The sequence below is a fragment of the Cimex lectularius genome, unplaced genomic scaffold, assembly GCF_000648675.2.
Source record: "Cimex lectularius strain Harlan isolate CLEC.00 unplaced genomic scaffold, Clec_2.1 scaffold159, whole genome shotgun sequence".
Taxonomy (NCBI): domain Eukaryota; kingdom Metazoa; phylum Arthropoda; class Insecta; order Hemiptera; family Cimicidae; genus Cimex; species Cimex lectularius.
Window position 1 is genome coordinate 1195512 of NW_019392864.1, and position 17048 is coordinate 1212559.

Here is a 17048-nt window from a genome sequence, read left to right on the forward strand (position 1 = left end):
GTTTGAACATAAGCTTACTAGGTCTATTACCGACCTTTAGAGTTTATCCTCTTTTCCTTTTTTATTTTTTCGATACATTCTGCAATGGAGGATTCTGTGTTTGTTTTTGTTATCCCAAGAATAGTTTCAGGGCCTATATATGGTCTTGCACATCGTACTCTGGCCAACGTTTCTGCCTTTTCGTTACCTAAAACCTCTTTTCGTCTAACCCATGATATAATCAAGATTTGGAGATTTTTGTTGCATTCATTGATTAATTTTGATGAGATTTTTTTAAATGGTAATAGCTGCTTGGCAATCCGATCTTATGCGGATTTTTTTTGGTCGGTGTAACCTCTTTTCAGGTTTTTCAAGGCACAAGGGGTTATAGCATGTAGTTCAGCTTGAAAAATCGAGGTGAACTTCCCTAATGAATTTAATGTCTCATATTTTGGGCTTGTACAGAAAACGTCTGATCCGGTTCCTTCATCTGTTTTGAATCCTTTGTAGTGTGTTGAGTTTCTTGTTATACTGACTTGTTACTCTTAAAGAAGGCATGATTTTACGTAAAGAAAACAGAATTGATTTACGGATACACAACATCCAATGTTTATTTTATTTCCATTCATATTTATTTTTAAGGGTAGGATGTAAGCACAATAATAAATTGCAGGCCAGTGACAAACATTTTTTATGGGACAGTTTTTGTAGTTTACTCTGTCTAGCGTCCCTAGAGTTTATTCACTTCTATTTTTTTCATCCATTTGTGATGAAGGATTTGGAGTTTGTTTTTGTTCCTCCAAGAATGGGTTCAGGGCCTATATGTGGTCTTGCAGATCCACCTCGTTACGCAAAATTCCTTTGTATACTGACAAAGGTTGTTCTCTAAAGACATCAGGTTGTTGTGTTTCCCCAAGTTTTGGAGATTTCGGATGCATTCATTGACTAGTTTTGATGTGATTTTTTACACGCTATTGCTTTAATAGCTGCTTGGCTATCCGATCTTATGAGTATTTTTTGCCTGCGTAAACTCATTTAAGTTTTTCTAGGGCACAAGCATTGATTTTCAGTATTAGAAATATCGACCATTTTTTCATTCACGAACACTTTGGATCCAACGTATGATCTTGAAGAAGAAAGGAAATAAAGTTGTTACTGCCAAGCTTTCGACCTATTTTAAAGTCATTACCAGGGCAAAACAATCTGAAGTATGTCTACAGATTGATATATTTAAGATGATTTTCCCCTGGTGATGACCTCGGTAGAAAGCTTGGCAGTAACAAATGAATTTGCGTTCTTCCAGACCATACCTTGATCCAGAATGTTCGTGACAAGCATTGATGGCATGCATTTCTACTTGAAAGACCGAAATGTAAGTCCCTACTGATTTTGATTGCTCATATTTTGGGCTTGTATAGAAAACAACGATCCGGTTCCTCCGTTTGTTTTGGAGCAATCAGCATACCGTATCCATTGTATTTGAGGTTAATTCGTTAATTTGAAGTTAAAAAAGGGTAATTTGAAATTATAAAGCGGTAGTTTTATGGACAAAAGCAATATATGCTGTATTTGGACATAAAACAAATTATATTATTAATAGCACCAATAGTAGTAGTATTAATAATATAATAATGACTAATTACAAAAAATAACGATTTTAAACAGTTCAAATCCACCCATGTCCGAAATTTGATTTAGATTTTGCCAATCGTTTTTCATTGAAAATAAAAATGACAAGGAACAATGTCAAACATAAGAGGTTAGGTGTACGAGGATTGATAGATTTCGTCTAAAAACCGCCCGTCAAAAATTCCTTTTTGCAAATTGCAGGTTGTTTTATAACTTTCTCTTTCGTGATAGTTGACTAAAACACGATGATTGGTTAGAACGCTTGGAAAAGATCAGTCGTCGCTTGTCAAACCGGATTTTTCATCAAAGGGGATTGGAAGTAAACCAATCTCATTTTGACTTGACAGCCGAATCATTTATGGAAGAAATCGGGTGTAATTTGTTAGGAAAAACTGAAAACGACCTGCGCATCAGGCAGGAGCCCTTGATTTCCCGTTTACAACGTTTGAGGTCTGTTGGGGTTTCAACTTCTAAACCACTATTACCATATTACATCTCCTCCGCCGAGATGCCAATCTCCTCGATGTACCGAGCCAAACTTTGCCCTTCCGCAAAAGGTAATATAGCTAAGCGTATTTGCTCAGAATACTCGGCTTCCTGATTTTTGCGATTCTCTCGTAAATTTTTTTACAAGAAACGAGTGGACGCCGCCCCCTGCTCGCTTACTTGTCTAGAATCTATATACGATTGAACTTCATCTCGCTCAATCCTTGCAAATGGTGAAACATGCTCTACCATGACTTTTATGAATATATTTGTAAATGTATTTGATACTCATGACAGAAGCACACTTCTCAACATTTACTGTCAAAGTAAAACCGCTTGATCAATTATGGATCGTCAGATACATCCGTTGAATGGTATACGTAAACAATTGTTTCCCCTTTTTTTTGCCATGATATGTGTTTGAATCTAAACGGTCGTATCATCGTTTGTACAATAGAAAACCAGGTTTTGTCATATCGGTAGCTTCTATAAATGTTTTTGTAAACTTTTTCAAACTGATGTGCACCAACTCAACCTACAACTTTCGAATTTTCACTCATTTTTGCCATTTTTAAATGTCGTGTAATCAGGATTTGATTCACCTTTTTTAATTATAGAGTGATTATTTAAAAACATTTTAATTAAACAGCCTAGTGTATATTGTTAACAGACTTTTTCTTAAAACTGAAATGTCAAGTTAATTGTTTTAAAATTAGTTTTTCTTTCGGATTCCCTTTCTCTTCCTATTTCCTCAGCACTCGGTTAGGTAGTAGGAGAAGAATGGGATTTTGTTGGACAGTAAGCAGCAAGGAAATAGGAGGGGTTTTAGGCAAAAATTACAAAAAAAGTCAAGTTAATGAAGAGTTAGAAATCAGATAAATTTCAAATCCTGGAGTTTTTGTAATCGTGTTCTGACCTCTTAATCCGCCCGTTACCTAAAAAAATCAACGTACGCGCGCGTTCGTGTGTGTGTGTGTGTGTGTGTGTTTAGTGACCGTTAGTTACCGATTATTTGGAGATGGTGAGATGCGGTCAGGTGTGACGTAGGTTTTAGAAAAACATTTTCTTTATCGTGCCAACGTTTCGAATTCTATTGAGCTCATCTTCAGGGCTCAGTGTTTGTTTTCTTGGTAGATGTGTCATTATTGGGTGTCGTGTTGAGAGTGCGAGTGCCATTGGCAAGATGACCACGTCTCACGATCTCCAAATAATCTTTAAAAATCAACATATGATGATACCCAAGATGGTCACATACATTGGAAACGAACGTTGGGAGTATTTTCCCATTTATTCCGAAACGGTCGTTATCTCGAAAAGAGAAAAATAAACGCTTCAGAGTAAGACATGAATTTTCCGTTCGTAAATTTAAATTTATAACACACTCCTAGCGGCGTCATTTTCTTGTGATAAGAGATCACATTCAACAGATATCGGGAAGCGATAAACAGATGTGTTTCCATTAAATTGTAATGTTCTCCGCCATTAGCCCCGGGCAAAGAATAATGAAAACAAATGTTTGTTTAGTAGAAAGTGATTTTTCCCCCTTCTTTGATTTCCACACGTCTAAGGATCGCATCCTCATCACAAGGCAAAAATCTGGGCATTAAAATAATCTTTAGGAATCACAAAACCATTTATATTTAATGAAATTTTTGTCAAAAATCCTCTATAACTCAAAAGGTGATGTTATTTTCAACACCTTTTAAATCGCCTTGTATGACTAGGTAATTTTCACCTAAATGCAAATAAAACAGGTTTGCTGAAATCAACTGTCATGATTTTTTCTTGCTGGGAGTTAGGCTCTTCTAGCTTTCCGTTTGGAAATAATTGCTTTCCATTTAATAAACATCCGGTGAGCTGATGATGATTATGATAAGCACGCCCCATTTCACACTTCGCCTTGAAAGATTAGTTAGCAGGTCTCAAAGGGTGAGAAACAAAAAGAAAAAATGATATCTCAGGTCTTGGACTCAGGGTCGTCTGGGTAAGAATTTATCGCGGTCACAAAGCTTCCAGTTCGTTAAGGTCTAAACCGTGTAACCCGGGAACCTTTTATCACACTGGGCAGTTCCACTCTGTCGGCTTGATAATGTGTAACTTTGTTTTGTTGTTATCACGCTTTATTTTTCTCCCCCTTTTTCACACAGAGGGTGGAGGAGAAGACAAAAAATTCAAATTAATCCCATAATCTCTCTGGGAAAAGTTTCTTGAAGCGTATGAGTATGGGTTGTAGTTAAAACTTCCTACCCGACAAATGACGATTCGATGACCCTCCCTACCGGAAAAAGTCTCCTCTTTTGGAAATTCCTTTTTTCCCCCGTAATAGGCCCATCAAACAGCTATCGATCATAATCGACCGATTTAATATTACCAGTACTTTAGTCTATCCGCAAGCCGTATCAGCAGGGTCGTAATTGTACGACATTGTATATTTATTATTGCCCGTTTGACCCAAATATCTCTTAAAACCCTTACATCACTGATTCACCATTTACTTTTTTATTCCGATCTTCTGGTATTATTTTAGTTATTACAATGTCACCTTACATTTGATCAAAATTTTTTTCTGCGTTTTCGCTACCAACACGACGAGTTTAAAGCCATATTTCAATGATTGAAATTTCTATAAATTTTTGTTTCCATATTGCTCTCTGATTCTGCTGTTTTCTATTTCGATGTAAGCACGTACACCCTATGTTATATTATTTATTGAGAAAACAACGTTGTTTGAGTCATAAATTTGATTATAATACAGGGTATATTGCTATTAATTAATTATTTAAATGTGTTTTCCTCTGACGGTTTAGAGAGACCATGTGAATCGTTTTAATTTATTAAACATATAAAGTTTTCGTACTTATATTTATAATAAGATAATCATAGTAAATACATTTTATGACAAATAATGACTGTGTATACATATATATATATATATATATATATATATATGCATATATATATATGAATTCTTGTTTTAATTTTATTATCGATATTATATACATATACAAGATTAATTGCTTAAAAGTATAAATCTCTTTTAATATTTCAATATATCTTTGAACTACATGAAATCATCGATGTATTATGTGAGTACATTTAAACATCGATACTTGCAAACATCGATCTAACCATTTTTGAACACAGATGTATATTATTAAGTAGCGATATTTTGAAATATTGATGTTTTAAGTTATCGATATTTTGTAAAAAAACGTTTGGGCCCAATATCGAATGTTTTCAGGGATATGGCCGATATATATCGATCATCGAAACATCGATGTATTTGATTAAATATTGGTCTGAAATATCGATATTTTAATATGTCGATAGCTTGAAAAAGAAACGTTTTGTGATCATCGGTTTTAAATATATGGATGTATCGAAACATCGGTGTATTTGATTAAATATTGGTCTGAAATATCGATATTTTAATATGTCGATAGTTTGAAAAAATACACGTTTTGACACAAAACCGATAATTTTCAGGCTGATCATCAGTTTTAAATATATGGATATATGGAAACATCGATATTCTTCATTAAATATCGATTTAAGAAACAGGTTTTAATATGTCGATATTTTGAAAAAGAAATACAAGTTTTGACACAAGACCGATAATTTTCATGCCTGATCATTGGTTTTAAATATATGGATATGTCGAAACATCGATGTATTTGATTAAATATTGGTCTCAGACATTTCGATATTTTAATATGTCGATAGTTTGAAAAAATTCAAGTTTTGACACATCGATAATTTGGACGCGAGAAGGTCTCTAACTTCACCGAGGTACTGACAAGACATAATCGAAGAGCATGTAGTGCAATTTGCCCTCCACAATCGATGAAAGATTCTTGCAGGATAATCCCAGGTTCCATAGAGCATTGCAATGGTACAATTCGTACAATTTTGTCCATCAGTGTATAAACCAGTATCATTAAGTACTAATATAATTATGGATTACTATACGTGTCCTTTTATATGAATCCTTGCATTGGAACACCGGAAGGGAAATATCGATAGTTTGTATCGATGCAATTATAAAAAAAACCTCGATGCGTTCTTTAATCGATTCGATACTATCGATAATATTGATATTGTCTGCGGTACTGGCTTCCCTTTGCTGCTTTCAGTGCGTTTATTTTGTCCTATGATCACTTGTTTGATGTTGAACATGCAATTCATCGGCGTTATCGAAATAGCAATATTGTCGATTGGTCCGACTGGCATCGCTTTTTATCATTAAGATGCACCGTTATCTAACCTCTTGACCTCTTCTCACCGAAAACCAATCCGTTTTATTAAACCACGTCAGCTTTAAAGTGAAACCGAAATGTCGGAAACCTTCGACCGCATATAAACCGTCAAAAATCGCGCCGCCGCGCGCACCACGCTCTCATTCGCACAGGTAAAAATGCCAACCTCGATAAAAAAATATATATACATAGATTATATAAAAGTAAATATCTTTTAAAAAATAAACGTATGTGTACATAAATAATTATTAAAAACAACTTCCAGAAAACATAAAAGACCGTTATTGTAATATTACAATTATTTTATCATTTTTATTATGTAACATTTTTATATTTATTATTTATTTAAGTTTTTATCTTTTCCGTGAGTCAAACTATACAATTTTTTTGTGGTCATTAAATTTAAAATAATTAAATTTTTTGTGTGTTTCGGGAATTTGCATCCATCATCAGTATCTTTTTTTAAACCATATTTTTTAAAATATTTTTCTTTTAATTATTGCTCTCGGGTTACGTTCTATGAAGGGGAACAGGAGAAAAAAGGCCAAATGGCGGCCATTATGGAACTATTCTTATTGTTACGTTATTCTATTTTCATTCTTTCTTTTTTTATTCCTCTATATCCCTGTAATTTTTCTTTTCGCCATATTTGGTTGTCTGTCTTCCTGTCTGTCTCATTCTCTCCCTCTCCCTCCGCATCAACATATATTTGTGTGCGTTGTGTATTATCCAAATGTCAATTTTAAACATTTTGGTCCTCCGGGCCGCGTTTTGAAAATTTATATGTTTATATCTCATTCCCAAATCATTTGTACTCTATTTTATTTTTCATCTGTCTATGAATCTACATATTGATTTATTAGTTCCAAACATTTTGGTCCTCCGGGCCGGATTGAAAAAATATTTCACTTCTATTAACATTTACTCTCTCTCACACAACCCGATGGGATTATGTACCTGGAAGACAATCCTGTAGGACCTGAGAATTTTACAGAGAAATTGGTAATGTACCCTGATGCAGCTGTATGAACAATCAGTTGGGATGTGGTTTTTTTTGTGCATTTTCATTGAAGAATTACGGTAAAAAGGAAGTACCGACTTGTAGAACAGCAATCAGGCAGGACAGCTGGCAGAATTAAAAGTTACGAAATGGCTAGTGCACCGAAGACATTCAATCAATTTGAAGAAAAGGCGTCGGAAAAAAGTTATTATCGGAACGGTCGGACAAGTAGCAATACGTTGCATAAAACATTATCCCCGTCACATGGTGGAGGAGGTGAGACAAATTTGGTCTAACAATCAATTTACAAATTGATTTATTAATTCCAAATAGTTAAAAGTTCGCTCTAATTAACATTTATTAATTCTCTCTCTCACTCTCTCTCTCTCTCTCCCTCTTTTTCTCTCTCTCTCTCTCTCTCTCTCTCTCTCTCTTTGACTTTCTCCTCTCTCTCTCTCTCTCTCTCTCTCCCTCCATCAATATATATTTTCTATCTCTTTTTGTTGTGTTTTATCCATTTGTCAAGTTGAAACATTTTGGTCGTCCGGGCCGGAATTTATCTCGCTCCCAAATTTATTTTTCATCTGACTATCAACCTACATATTGATTTATTAATTCCAAATAGTTTGGTCCTCCGGGCCGGATTAAAAAAAGTTCAGTCCCATTAACATTTACTATCTATCTCTCACTCTCTACCTGCCTTTCTCTCTCCGTAATACATATATCTCGCTCCCAAATTTACAATTTATTTTATTTTTCATCTGACTATCAGCCTACATATTGATTGATTAATTCCAAACAGTTTGGTCCTCCGGGCCGGATTACAAAAAATAGTTCACTCCCATTACCATTTATTCTCTCTCTCTCTCACTCTCACTCTCTCTCTCACTTTCTCCTCTCTCTCTCTCTCTCTCTCTCTCTCTCTCTCTCTCTCTCCCTCCCTCCCTCCCACCATCAATATAAATTTTATGTCTCTTTTTGTTGTGTTTTATTCAACTGTCAATTTCAAATATTTTGGTCCTCCGGGCCGGATTTTGAAAAATTATATATCATTCTACAATCATTTATACTCCATTTTATTTTTCATCCGTCTGTCAATTTACATATTCATTTATTAATTCCAAATAGTTTAGCCCTCCGGGCCGGATTAAAAAAAAATTGTTCCCATTATCATTTATTCTCTCTTTCTCTCTCTCTCTCTCTCTCTCTCTCTCTCTCTCTCTCTCTCTCTCTCTTTCACTTACTTTCTTTCATTCTTGCAAATCCAATGACCTTTTTCGTTCACCCTCCATGTTTCCATATTTCCCGTTTCTTCCGGATGGAGATAATGTCGTAATCAATCTCCCTTCCGCATCCTACCCATTATTTTTAATTATTTAAACCCCGAAATCGAATCGAATTGTAAGTCCCTTTTTAAATATTAGCATTGGGAAATATTTGGACTTACTTTCAGTTGGATAAATAATCGAATCGTAGCTCTTTCCCTTGTTTTGCAAATAATTCGAAAGAATTGTTTGTAACTGGAATGGAATCTCCCAACGATTAAGCGGTTCGGACAAATTGGAATCTCCTGAGATTAGATAGGGCGAAGGTAAGAGTTTCCAATCGTTTTTCTCTTCGGCCGGAAAAGACTCGGTAAAAAGATAGTCTTGAGTATTTTTAATAACGATTTAATAAGTACTGTACTGCTCAAGTACAGGAAAGTAGCTATATTTAAAAAAAAACCTTTTGGCTGATGCCAGAGATTATATTCTCCTCACCTGAGATCTTCCTGTAGCTGCCGTTGCATTCCGTGTCGAGGGCGAGAGATATCCTCAGTTTCTTTCTCATCCTTTAACAACTTTTCGGATAAGGACGAACGTTCGGTGAAAAAGTCCGACGCCGCGTCAACTACATCACGATCCGATGGACGGTCCGCGACTGCTGTTTGCTCGGACGCTGCCGTCCTCCCACCACCTACTGGTCTTGCTTTCAAGCTCTAGTAATCGCCCGCCTTCCTTTTGCACGTCGGAGAAAGGAAAATCCGCGAGTTATGACAGCTTACACAGATTGCAAAATTTTTCTTTGACCCAAAGCCGACAGGACAAGAGATGTGATAGTTTCTGCACCTCCTTAACAAAAGAAGACTTAACATAAAGGATCCGAACGGGAACCGAACCAGGACTCAACCAATAGTTTAAGCCCCAAAAAACCGTGTTGAGCTGACAACCTCAGAGGATGAGAAAATAAGTACACACAAATAAAAAATCTTGTGTATGTGTGTAATTAAAATTTGCAAAAAATCAATTCAAACTCCAAGTTAATTTTTTGTTAATATTTGGTACAGGTTAAGTTTGAGAGAGAGAGAGAGAGAGAGAGAGAGAGAGAGAGAGAGAGAGAGAGAGAGAGAGAGAGAGAATAAATGTTAATGAGACCGAACTATATTTTCATTCCGGCCCGGAGGACCAAACTATTTGGAATTAATAAATCAATATGTAGGTTGATAGTCAGATGAAAAATAAAATAAATTGTAAATTTGGGAGCGAGATATAAATTCCGGCCCGGAAGGCCAAAATATTTGAACGTGACAAATGGATAAAACACAACAAAAAGAGATATAAAGTATATATTGATATATGTATTATGGTGGGAGAAAGGCAGGTAGAGAGAGAGAGAGGGAGAGATAAATAGTAAATGTTAATGAGACAACTACATTTTCAATCCGGCCAAGAGGACCAAACTATTTGGAATTAATAAACCAATATGCAGGTCGATAGTCAGATGAAAAATAAATTTGGGAGCGAGATATAAATTCAAATTAAAATAGAGTATAAATGAATTGGGAATGAGATATAATTTTCAAATTCTTGCCTGGAAGAACAAAATATTTGAAACTAACAGTAAAATAAAATAAAAAAGAGATATAAAATATATATTGATGTATGTAATAAGGAGAGGGATAGGGAGAGAAAGACAGGGAGGGAGAGAGAGAGAGAGAGTATAAATGTTAATGAGACAACTAAATTTTCAATCCGGCCCGGAGGACCAAAATATTTGAACTTGACAAATGGAAAAACACAACAAAAAGAGATATAAAGTATATATTGATATATGTATTATGGATGGAGAAAGACAGAAAGTGAGAGATGGAGAGATAATAAATGTTAATGGGAGTGAACCTTTTTCTTAAATCCGGCCCGGAGGACCAAACTGTTTGGAATGAATAAATCAATAAATATATTGATAGACAGATGGAAAATAAAATAGAGTATAAATGATTTGGGAATGTGAACTAATTTTCAAATTCTTGTCCGAAGGACCAAAATGTTTGAACCTAACAGTAAAATCCAAATAAAAAGAGATATAAAATGTATATTGATGTATGTAATAAGGAGAGGGAGAGAGAGAGAGAGAGAGAAATTCTGACTACAAACCCAATATACAGGGTGTATCAATTTCAATAGGACATCCATTTAATTCCAAAACTATTAAAATTGGCATTTTTTGCTAAAGTTAATCGTTTCCGACTTACTGACTTACTGAATTAAAGGCTTACTGGAATTCTTGCGATTGATGTGGTTAAAAAAAACTTTCTTGGTTTCAGAGTTGGTCTTTTTGAAAAATACCATTGCGATTTCAGTCCTTCGTATGAAGATGTGACTCTCCGAACAAACCCACTATCAAATTTAATATTCAAGATGAGAATAATACATCGGAAGGAGTCTTTGGTTAACGCTAGTCAGTAAAATGGTTCACCTTCTACAGCTGGACATTGAATATGAATTTTCATTCTGGAATGAACAGCCGAATAACTTGAGAGATGTGTTGGCTATTTGAAATGAGGGGTGAATTACTTTACCTAAATTTCACCCCATGGGTTGAAAGGAGGGTTGAGGCCATGTTAATTGTGTAACTTAATGTCAAGAGGTGTAGTTTAGTTTTGGGATATCCAGTGTTAGCAGAAATCAGAATGCGACACCTTGACGTCCGTTCTCTACAGAAATAATTTAAAAAATTTGCTAAACACTGTAAACAGCGTATGGTGTTTAGTAACGTTACTTGATGATTATTTGGAAGTCGTGAGATGCGGTGCGACGTAGGTTTTAGAAAAATATTTTCTTTATCGTGCTAACGTTTCGATCTTTTACGAGATCATCTTCAGGGCTCAAAGTGTTTGTTTTCCGTGTAGATTCTTGTCTGTCGGTTGAGAGTGCCCTGTAAACAGTTTGAATTGAACAAGATGTTACAGATATTATTTAGTTAATAAATTTAATTATTAATTTTTATCTTATGTTATATTATTGTTGAACATATTAAGCATTTTTTTTATGCTCAGTATGTTTTTAGTTTAATTATTTGTTTTTCAATTTTATCTTCTATGCGATCGACCGGCCTTTATTCAAAAATAGTCACGTGGATTAGGTTGTGGTCATGGTTTGACCACATCCCTAATCCACGTGACTATTATTTTTTTCAATATTTGAACCCAAAGTCAATTCGATATAATTTAATTTTTAATTAAACTTAAGATTACAATGTCATTCTTGTTTACATATAATATAGCTTTGTCGCTATCTTTATGTAAGTTTTTCTTTATTGTTTTATTAATTATTATTATTATAGCAAAAATATGCATCACCGGTTGACGGAAAACTTACTTTTTTACTACGTAATTCGTAGTTATTCTTAAAAAATGAAAAAATTATATGATTCATAATTTTAAACGATGTTTTACGCTGAAAACAATGGTGCAATCGGGTTTTAAACTGTCTAAAAATGACAAAATTATGGCAAAATAAAACCAGTAGCGTAATTTAGAAAGGAGCTGAATATTTTCCTGTATCAATTAATTTATGTAAGTTCTGGGTTGAGATGAATAACCTATGGATCACTAATCTGGTGGAACAAAGCTGAACTAAAACATTAGGCAGCATACAAAGACTAGTAAACCTATGTATCACAGGGGCAATGAGAACAACCCCTACAAACACATTAGAAACTTTGCTAAACCTCCACTGGAAATATTCATACAAGAAGAGGCTAGGAAAAGCTCACTTATACTCCAGAAACAATTAAATTGGAAAGGAACTAAACAATTCGGGTATACGACCATAATCAACAAAATCAGACACCCATTATTAGAAACATGATCCCGGAAACAATCTTCACAACTTCCTATAAAGTCTCAACGGACTATAAAGGAGAGGAAGAACACAGGAGAGCATCACATACAATATGGTATACAGATGGCTCCAAAACAAACGAAGGAACCGGATCAGGCGTTTTCTGTATAAGCCCAAAACATGAACAATCAAACTCACACTTCGGTCTTTCAAGCAGAAATACATGACATCAATGCTTGTGCCCTGGAAAACCTTAAACGAGGTTACACTGACAAAAAAATCTTCATAAGATCAGATAGCCAAGCAGCCATTAAAGCATTTATCATGTAAAAGAATCACATCAAAATTAGTCAATGAATGCATCCAAAATCTCCAAAACCTGGGGAAACACAACAATCTGCTGATATCTTGGGTGCCAGGGCACAGNCCGATTACACGACATTTGAAAAATGGCAAAAGGAGGGAAAACTCATAAGGTGGGGTTGAGATGGGGAGTTGATGTCCGAGTGGATCGAGGTCACGATAGCTCAGATGGTAGAGCAGCAGCGTATCTAGCCGAAGGTCGTGGGTTCGAATCCCTCTCGTGCCATTAGCTTTTTTTCAACTCAACTAAAAACCTTAATTAATTGTAAAGTATTACTTGGTCAAGCGGACCACGAAATTAGTGAATTTAATTTACATTTGAAAACCATAGATACCAATGCAAGAGGCAATATGATCAAAGTCACTTTTAATCGGAGATTTCAATTTGTGACTTGCAGTTTCAGTCGACTTGTTGCTCCATGTATTTTCATCATTTCCGGTGTCGTTCTGATCCGCCGGTCCTCGCAGTAACCACCTCGAAAGGATTTTTTTCAATGAATGAAAATTGAAATGAAAAGTCCAGGTCTGATCCGGCCCAACATCAGTGGTGTGATTTCAGTTTTCTCTTCGCTAGATTGTGGTTTCTTTTTCATTTAGAAAATCGAGATTGTTTCTAGTCGATTTCGGGTCCGATTGAGCGGGCAAAGGAGGTCCCATTTAATTACATGCGCCCTAATTTGGCCGGCATCTTTGAAAATCGACTTTTCCTAGCTCTGATCTACGCGTGTTTTCATTTCTAAGCTGACTTTAAGACAAAAGATCAAAATGTGATTTCAACATTTGTCCATGGTTAATTTTATCAAAATTTCTACTTCTGTGGCCAATTTCCTGAAAGACCCGTCGTTCGTTGCAGGTGGACAGGTTTGCAGGTTGCTGATACAACATCTTGTTGCCTCAGATCCAAATTGGCTTGTGCACCAGTTATTAAAGAACCATGCCGGCGAACGTCAGATGTTTACGTAAAGCATTGTTAATACCGAAAGTAGGTTTGAAATTGGTGTGGGTTTTAATTATTTTATCTATTGTTATCGCGAGTTTGTGGCATGGATAGTTATAAAAGGAGACTTTAGCTTTTATACGTTTGTTTTGTGGATTTTGACGTACCGTATAACATTGGAACTTTCGGGTTAATTGGTACTAGTTTATTATTAACATATTGGTCATTTGATAATAAAAAGTTAGTATATTTTATAGCTTTTTGAACTATAACCATTTTCTTTATAGGCTTTTAAAATAAGGTCGTATTTTTTCTTCAAATTTATAAACGTATTTTTGGTGATAATTGATAAATATACTATTTATTTATCAGTTTTTAAATTAAAGTTCTCACTATTTAATTTTTTCAGTATATTTTCCTAGCTGTTTGAACTCTAGTGGTTAAATTCACTAATTTCGTGGTCCGCTTGACCAATTAATATATTACAATTAATTAAGGTTTTTAGTTGAGATAAAAAAGTCAATGGCACGAGCGGGATTCGAACTCACGATCTTCGGCTTGATAAGCCTCTGCTCTACCACTTGAGCTATGGCGACCTCGATCCACTCGGACACCAACCTCCCATCTCAACCGCACCTTTTGAATTTTCCCTCCTTTTTCCCATTTTTCAAATGTCGTGTAATCTAGTGGTTAATTTTAAGGTGTTTTATTCATATTTCTTTATAATCGTTATTGTTTAGGAATTCTCCAAATTTAGAAACGTATTTTTGGTGATCAATGATAATGATACTATTCATTTATCGGTTTTTAAATTAAAGATCATACTGTTGAATTTCGTTTTCTTTTTTTTTCTTTTTTTGTAGGTGTTTGAACTCTAGTGGTAATTTTGAGGTGTTTTTTTAAATATTTCTTTATAATCGTTATTGTTTAGGAATTCTTCAATTTTAGAAACGTATTTTTGGTGATCAATGATAACTATACTACTTACTTAATCGGCTTTTAAATTGAAGTTGTTACTTTTTAATTTTTTCTGTATTTTTTATAGCTGTTTGAACTCTACTTTTCATTTCTTCATTTATTGTTTAGAAATTGTTACAGTTTAGAAACGTATTTTTTGTGATCAATGATAATAATACTATTCATTTATCGCTTTTTAAATTAAAGTTCTTACTGTTTAATTTTTTCAGTATATTTTGTTGGCTGTTTGAACTCGAGTTATTAATTTAAGGTGGGTTTTTTATATTTCTTGATAATCGTTATTGTTTAGGAATTCTCCAACTTTAGAAACGTATTTTTTGTCATCAATGATAATCATACCATTCATTTATCGCTTTTTAAATTAAAGTTCATACTATTTATTTATTTAATTTTTTTTTGTAGCTTTTCGAAGTCTAGTGTTTAATTTTAAGGTTTTTTCATATTTCTTTATAATCGTTATTGTTTAGGAATTCTCCAACTTTAGAAACGTATTTTTTGTCATCAATGATAATGATACCATTCATTTATCGCTTTTTAAATTAAAGTTCTTACTGTTTATTTATTTTTTTATTTTTTTGTAGCTTTTCAAAGTCTAGTGTTTAATTTTAAGGTTTTTTCATATTTCTTTATAATCGTTATTGTTTAGGAATTTTTCAGGAAACATATTTTTTGTGATCAATGATAATTATACTATTCATTTATCGGTTTTTAAATTAAAGTTCTTACTGTTTAATTTTTTTCAGTATTTTTTGTCGCTGTTTGAACTCTCGTGGTAAATTTTAAGGTGTTTTTTTTCATATTTCTTTATAATCGTTAGTTTAGGAATTTTTCAGGAAACGTATTTTTTGTGATCAATGATAATTATACTATTCATTTATCGGTTTGTAAATTAAAGTTCTTACTGTTTACTTTTTTTCAGTAATTTTGTCGTTGTTTGAACTCTCGTGGTTAATTTTAAGGTGTTTTTTTTCATATTTCTTTATAATCGCTATTGTTTAGGAATTTTTCAGGAAACGTATTTTTTGTGATCAATGATAATTATACTATTCATTTATCGGTTTTTAAATTAAAGTTCTTACTGTTTAATTTTTTTCAGTATTTTTTGTCGCTGTTTGAACTCTCGTGGTAAATTTTAAGGTGTTTTTTTTCATATTTCTTTATAATCGTTAGTTTAGGAATTTTTCAGGAAACGTATTTTTTGTGATCAATGATAATTATACTATTCATTTATCGGTTTGTAAATTAAAGTTCTTACTGTTTACTTTTTTTCAGTAATTTTGTCGCTGTTTGAACTCTCGTGGTTAATTTTAAGGTGTTTTTTTCATATTTCTTTATAATCGCTATTGTTTAGGAATTTTTCAGGAAACGCATTTTTTTTGCTCGATGATAATTATAGTACATATTTCCTTTATCGGGTTTTAAAATGAGGTTTTGTTACTTTTTCACTTTTTATCTGTTGATCTAACTAAAAGTGGGATTTAATACTTTGACATTTAGATTTATCAAGTTTGGTTTAATTACTTCAGCGCATTTATATTTTATATTTGTATTTATTTTACAACCGATTAACCCAAAGTGCTTTGTATCTAGTTCTTTTCTGGGACAAATTTTAAGCCTTAATTTAATAAACAGTTTTCTTCTTTATTTAGGACCATGTTTATTAAGTTTATAACCATCGGGTAAAATTTAATTGCAGTTGATTCGTTTTTATGAGCATTTTGGAAAATATCGTACTTAATTTTTTTTTGTATTTTGTTTTTTAACAATGATAAATTTAATTTTTACGCCTATCATAAACGAATTTATCCCAATGTAATGGAAGCAATACTGAGGCAAGCCTAATATTCATTATTTAATATGATTTTATAGCATTTACATTGTAAGAGAGAGACTTTTTTTAATTTATCCAAAACGAATTTTGTGGTTAGGTTTAATTTCAAGCATGGGGAATTGAACCAGATTGATTTGTTCAACAATTATGTGCCAATCAAAAGTGTTCATTACAACATAAGCTGTTTCTGGTATGTACGTATATCCAAGCTCAAACATTTAATTTATTTGTCTATTTCATACATTAATTTCGATTCATCCAATTCTAGCCTCAAAATCTGTTTCAATGATTTCAATATAATAAAAACTGTTTTGGAAAGGAAACAACAGAAGAACAAACTACAAACGAAATTAAATTGGCATTTTCTCGGGGCTTAATGAATAATTACGTTTTTTAATGTCAATTAAGGATTTTTTCTAAATCGATTTTATTGTTTTAAAATCAACAGTGAAGAAGGAGGTTATCGTCGTCGATACAGAATGCAGCA